Genomic DNA, 6,404 nt, shown 5'->3' with positions numbered 1-6,404 from the left:
ATGAGTTAGCAAGACCCCCGCCTTCGATGGGTCTTGCCAGAAGGCGGGGGTCTTGCCAACCCTTTATCACAAGTCCAATTGCAGTCGCCTTTGACAGCCATTTTGCAGCTCCCTTTGGCCACCTTGTTGAGATATCGAGCTCGTCTAGTGAGGCGGTGGCCACTGATGACCTGCCTGGGGGATAGGCCCCACACTTACACCACTGGCATGGTTGGTGAGATCTTGGGTGATATGCGGCCAGTGGGATGACAGGCTGTGTGACAGCCATTCTAGAGACTGGCATAGTTATAGCGCCAGCTCATTTAGTCGGGTTCACACTATAGAGAACCCGTGTATGTATTGGTTGAGTACCTTTCATATTATGTGTACTCTTATCTTGTATATGGTGTGTTGAGTGTTGTATAGAGAAGAAGAAGATTTTCAGCCTCTCACCTTGTGTGTTCTCTATTAGGGTTTTGTGAGTGTGTGTGTGTGCTTGCAAGAGCTCAAGCTCTCTTCCCCCCTGCATCTTTTCATGGTATCAGAGCCTGGTTCGTGCTAAGGGCTGAGCTGCAAGCAAGAGAACCACAGGAAGCAGTACAAGGGTAAGAGCTTCAACTACTCTTCCCTATTGTGTTGGTGACTACACCCTTGTCGGGAGCTCTACGGGAGGCACCGGCAAACGATCTCCGATTGAGGAGCTTTCTTCGCGGGAGTGAAGCTATAGGGCAACTATATAGTCCTACGGACTGAAATTTTCGGGCCGAAAACGCGTTTCGGGCGCGTCTGGACCTCCGTTTTTCAGAAAGCAGGCGATTTCGAGCACTGCGGGTAAGTCATCGACTCTCTGCAGAACTCTGTTTTAAGAACTACAGGAAGACAGATTGACTGTGCAGACACTGTGGGTGCTGCAAAGAGATCTACAGTTGCCATTGGGTGTATGTATGTGCATTGAAGTCACTGGTTGTGACATTTGAGAGTACTGCAGTACCGCTGTGCAGAAAATACAGCATTTGTGCAGAAAAACCAGAGTGCAGTTTCTGGTAAAGTTGTGTGTTTGGCAAGATGTCAAATGATGGAATAACTCAGATTGTGGCTGAGAAGCTGGATAAGAATAACTTCCATGCTTGGAGGTTCAGGTTGACGAATTTCCTGATGGGAAAAGGTTATTGGGACTACATAGAAGGTGAGCATGAAGAGGCACCGGAGATACCGGATATAAATCCGACTGCTGCAGATGTGAAAGAGTTTAAAGACTGGAACCAAGGAGCAAGGAAAGTAATGTATTGGCTTTCCATTAGTATACAGGACACCATGATTGGGCACATTCAGGATGCCAAGTCCCCCAAGGAGGCATGGGACACCTTGGTAAAGCTTTATGAAACAAATACCAAGGCACGTAAGATACAGTTGAAGAATGAACTTCATACTGTGGAGAAAAAGAGCATGTCTGTGAATGACTATGCGTTGAAGATAAAGGGTATTGTGGAATCCCTTGCATCTATTGGTGTGTCAGTAGATGATGATGACAAGGTGGAAGTCTGTCTACGTGGTCTCGGGCCACAATACAAGGCGTTTAAGACGTCTATTCAAACTCGGGAAAATATTCCCAATTTTACAGATTTGGTGTCTATGCTGATTATCGAAGAGAAGAGCTTGGGTGAAGACCAACAGTCTTCACAAAGTAAAAACAGTTCAGAGCAACAGGCCTTCTACACGAGTTCAGGAAGAGGACGAGGTAGAGGAGGCCGTGGACGCGATCAAGGAGGTGGCCGAACAGGTAATCAGAATTATGGCCAGCAGCAGCAGCAACAACAATAGTCCCAGAATCAACAACAACAACAACACGCAGGTGGAAGAGGCAAATTCAGAGGCAGGGGGAGTCAAAGAGGCCGTGGAAATTGGCAAAGGCAGTACAATGATGCACGTGAATGCTATTATTGTGGTAAGCCTGGACATGTGCAGGCAGAATGTTATAAGAAGCAAGCTGACATGCAAAATGGGAAAGTGCAGCAAAACAACTATGCATCCTCAAGCAGAAATAATGAGGATAATGAAAGGTTGTTTGTTATGCAGCATGTCGTGAATGCCATGTCTGAAAATGTTGATGCAGCACAAAAGGATAATGTATGGTATGTGGATTCAGGCGCTTCGAACCACATGACGAGTCATGGGGAGTGGTTCAAGGAGATGAAGAACCCGGAAAGACCAGGTTTTGTGGAAACAGGGGATGACACTGCTCATCCAATTGCCCACGTTGGAGATGTGCCATTGTCTATGCAGGATGGCAAAGTGAAGTACCTTGCAGATGTACTTCATGTACCAAACATAACAAAGAATCTGGTTTCAGTTGGCCAGATGATTGAGCAGGGTTTGCAGGTCCGGTTTAACCCTGATGGATGTTATGTTGAAGATTTTAAAGACAAGTGCAGGTTGGTTGCAAAAGGCAACAGAGTGGGCAGAATGTTTACGTTAGATGTAGACATGCCTGAAATGAGTGCTGCAATGTTTGCAAATGGTTCAGGAGTTGTTGCAGACACAGACATATGGCATAAAAGGATTGGTCATGTGAATGTGCAGAGATTGAAGTCTATGCAGACAAAAGGAATTGTGACAGGGCTGCCAAAATTTAAAGTGGAAGGTATGCAGAAAATATGTGAAGCATGCCAATTTGGGAAGCAAACAAAGCATGTGTTTCCACGTAACAGATATGTGAGCAGAAATGCACTAGATCTTGTGCATTCAGATGTATGGGGTCCTACGAAGACCGTGTCTATGGGAGGCTGCAGGTACTATGTCACTTTCATTGATGACCACACAAGAAAAGTGTGGGTATATTTCATGAAGGAGAAGAGTGAGGTGTTCACTCACTTTCAGAATTTTAGGTTTTTGGTTGAAAAGCAAACAGGGAAATATGTAAAGTGCCTAAGGTCAGATGGAGGGGGAGAGTACTTCTCCAATGAGTTCTCTGAATTCTTGAAGAAGAATGGTATTCGGAGACAGTTCACATGCAGATATACTCCGCAGCAAAATGGAGTTGCTGAGCGGAAAAATAGGCACATTGCTGAGATTGCGCGAGCATTGATGGAAGAGAAGAATATGCCGCATTGCTATTGGGCTGAGGCTGTTTCTACAGCAGTATACATCATGAACAGGACTCCAACTGCAGCCATACATGATGTAACTCCAGAGGAGTTACATCATGAACAGGACTCCAACTGCAGCCATACATGATGTAACTCCAGAGGAGAGGTTTACTGGCAGAAAACCAGATTTGTCTCATCTGAAAGTCTTTGGATGCATTGCATATGTGCATGTGCCAGATGAGCTGAGAACTAAGCTGGATCCGAAAGCTGAAAAATGTGTGTTTATTGGGTATTCCCTTGAGCAAAAGGGATACAGGTGTTATAACCCTGCTACACGTGAGTTGAGGGTAAGCAGGGATGTTGTCTTTGATGAGATGAGCAGCTGGTATGCTGCTGAAAAAGAAGCTGTTGGGGCTGATGTGAGTGGAAGTGTGGTTGCACAGAATGCAGGTCAGCAATCACAGTCTTTGAGTGGACCAGGAGAGTCCTCATCTAGTGGGTCTGTTGATAGACCATGGAGTGGCAGGCTGCGTCATAATACCAGCCCTGCAAATGTGGTTAGTACATCACGTAAAGGAAAAGAGAAAGTGGTTGAGCCCCTTGGTATGCCTGACATTTCTGCAGGGCATTCTCATGTTGATGGAGAGTCTAGTGGCTCAGATATGAGCCTTGATGAGGAGCTTGGGATCCCAGCTATGAGAACACCTGGTGTAAAGAAGGCTATGGAAGCCATGAATGAAAAGCTGCGAAGATCAGGGAGAGTGAAGAACCCTGTGCAGAGATTTACATATGATGGTTATGTGGCACATCACTATGCATATATGGCAAAGGTTGTGCAGGTTGTAGAGCCCACATGCATTGATGAGGCTGTTGGAAATGTGTATTGGGAGAAAGCTATGGATGAGGAGATGGATGCACTATATGGAAATGAAACTTGGGATTTAGTGCAATTGCCTGAAGGCAAGAAAGCCATTGGATGCAAGTGGGTGTACAAAGTTAAACATAACAGTGATGGGAGCATAAACAGGTACAAGGCTAGATTGGTAGCCAAAGGATATGCGCAGACATATGGGATTGATTATGAGGAAACTTTCAGCCCAGTTGCCAAGATGGCAACGGTGAGAGTTGTGATAGCAGTGGCTGCGTCAAAGCAATGGTCTTTACATCAGATGGATGTAAAGAATGCATTCTTGCATGGGGATTTGCAAGAAGAGGTGTATATGTTGCAGCCACCCGGTTATGAGGATGTGGGTCACCCCGAGCATGTTTGCAGGTTGAAGAAAGCCTTGTATGGCTTAAAACAAGCACCAAGAGCATGGTCTGACAAGATTTCTGAATATCTTGTCACTATTGGCTTTCATGTAGCCAATGCAGATTTCTCGTTGTATGTGAGACATGGTGATAGAGGAGTTGTGCTTGTTGTCATCTATGTAGATGATTTGATCATTACGGGGGACCATGATGCAGAGATCTTTGATGTAAAGATCTTGCTAAGACAGAAGTTTGAGATGAAAGATCTGGGGGAACTCAGATATTTCTTGGGCATTGAGGTGATTAGGTCACCACATGGTATTGGATTACTGCAGAGACAGTATGGCTTGGACATGTTGTCCAAGTATGGTATGACAGGCTGTAAGCCTATTTCTGTGCCATTGGATCAGAATGGCAAGTTGAGTGCAGATTCAGGAGAGATCTTGGAGGATCCTACTATGTATAGACGCATAGTAGGAAGTTTGATCTACATGACGATCACCAGACCAGATTTGAGCTATGCTGTTGGGTTGGTGAGTCAGTTTATGCAAGTTCCACGGAAACCGCACTTGGATGCAGTGAGACGCATACTGAGGTATGTGAGGTCTACTTTGCATTGTGGACTATTCTATGAGACTGGGACAGAGATATGTGTACATGGGTACACAGATGCTGATTGGGCTGGTAGTATCTCAGACAGAAGATCTACCAGTGGCTTTATGTTTTCTTTGGGGAGTGCTGCTGTGACTTGGAGCAGCAAGAAGCAGCCTGCGGTTGCTCTATCGAGTACAGAGGCCGAGTACAAAGGAGCTGCTATGGCAGCATGTGAGGTAGCTTGGTTGAGAAAGCTACTTGCAGATTTGGGTCTATCAGTGGATAGACAAGTTGTCATTTTCTGTGACAACATTAGCAGTATACAGTTGGCCACGAACCCAGTCTTTCATGCTCGTACGAAGCACATAGAGGTCCACTACCACTTCGTCAGAGAGAAGGTCTTGGCAGGAGACCTTGACCCTGTTTATGTCAGCACAGAGGATCAGGTAGCTGACATCTTCACCAAAGCATTGGGTATAGAGAAGCTCCGTAGATTCAGGGCTTCGCTTGGTGTACATGAGATGGAGTTGAGCTCGAGGGGGAGTGTTGAGATATCGAGCTCGTCTAGTGAGGCGGTGGCCACTGATGACCCGCTTGGGGGATAGGCCCCACACTTACACCACTGGCATAGTTGGTGAGATCTTGGGTGATATGCGGCCAGTGGGATGACAGGCTGTGTGACAGCCATTCTAGAGACTGGCATAGTTATAGCGCCAGCTCATTTAGTCGGGTTCACACTATAGAGAACCCGTGTATGTATTGGTTGAGTACCTTTCATATTATGTGTACTCTTATCTTGTATATGGTGTGTTGAGTGTTGTATAGAGAAGAAGAAGATTTTCAGCCTCTCACCTTGTGTGTTCTCTATTAGGGTTTTGTGAGTGTGTGTGTGTGCTTGCAAGAGCTCAAGCTCTCTTCCCCCCTACATCTTATGGCTCAAAGAAAACTTTCATAAACTCTCTCTCTCTTTTCAAAATGTATGGATAGATGTGTAAATACCGTTGATCAATAGGCGTCAACGGTGGGTTCTACCAAATCTTTGTCTTGGTCGCTTAGCAATCATATAGTTTAGTGTTTTCTTAGATTTGAGAATAATCTCAGGTGCAATCAATTTATCATGTTGGATACATGGTTTCCAAATTGTCACTTTACTACATGGCGTGCAGATCCATTGCGAAGCACAATAGTATTGTTGTTTAGCAATCTTGAACATAAATATATTCCTTCTCATAGATTTTCCATAAGGTGCCACGGGCATTCAAGATGCAAATGCCAGTCATTGTATCTAGAGAATACCACATTTGGTATACATGGTGACTAAAGCAACATCTGGAGAGTAACAAAATTGGCATACCATATTTGGCATATACGGTAAGAATGTTCAAAGAGAAGAATTTGTTCGAGGACTTATTGAGCTTTTGCAAGAACACTACATGTAGCATTCAATGTCACCAGAGCACTCTTGAGTGCAATAGCTATTCCTAATTTATCATG

This window comes from Cibotium barometz, chromosome 36 (genome assembly GCF_041138505.1).
Source record: "Cibotium barometz isolate CiBa-2024 chromosome 36, ASM4113850v1, whole genome shotgun sequence".
Taxonomy (NCBI): Eukaryota; Viridiplantae; Streptophyta; class Polypodiopsida; order Cyatheales; family Cibotiaceae; genus Cibotium; species Cibotium barometz.
The sequence above is the reverse complement of the archived record's forward strand: the minus strand, read 5'-3'. Positions refer to the sequence as shown.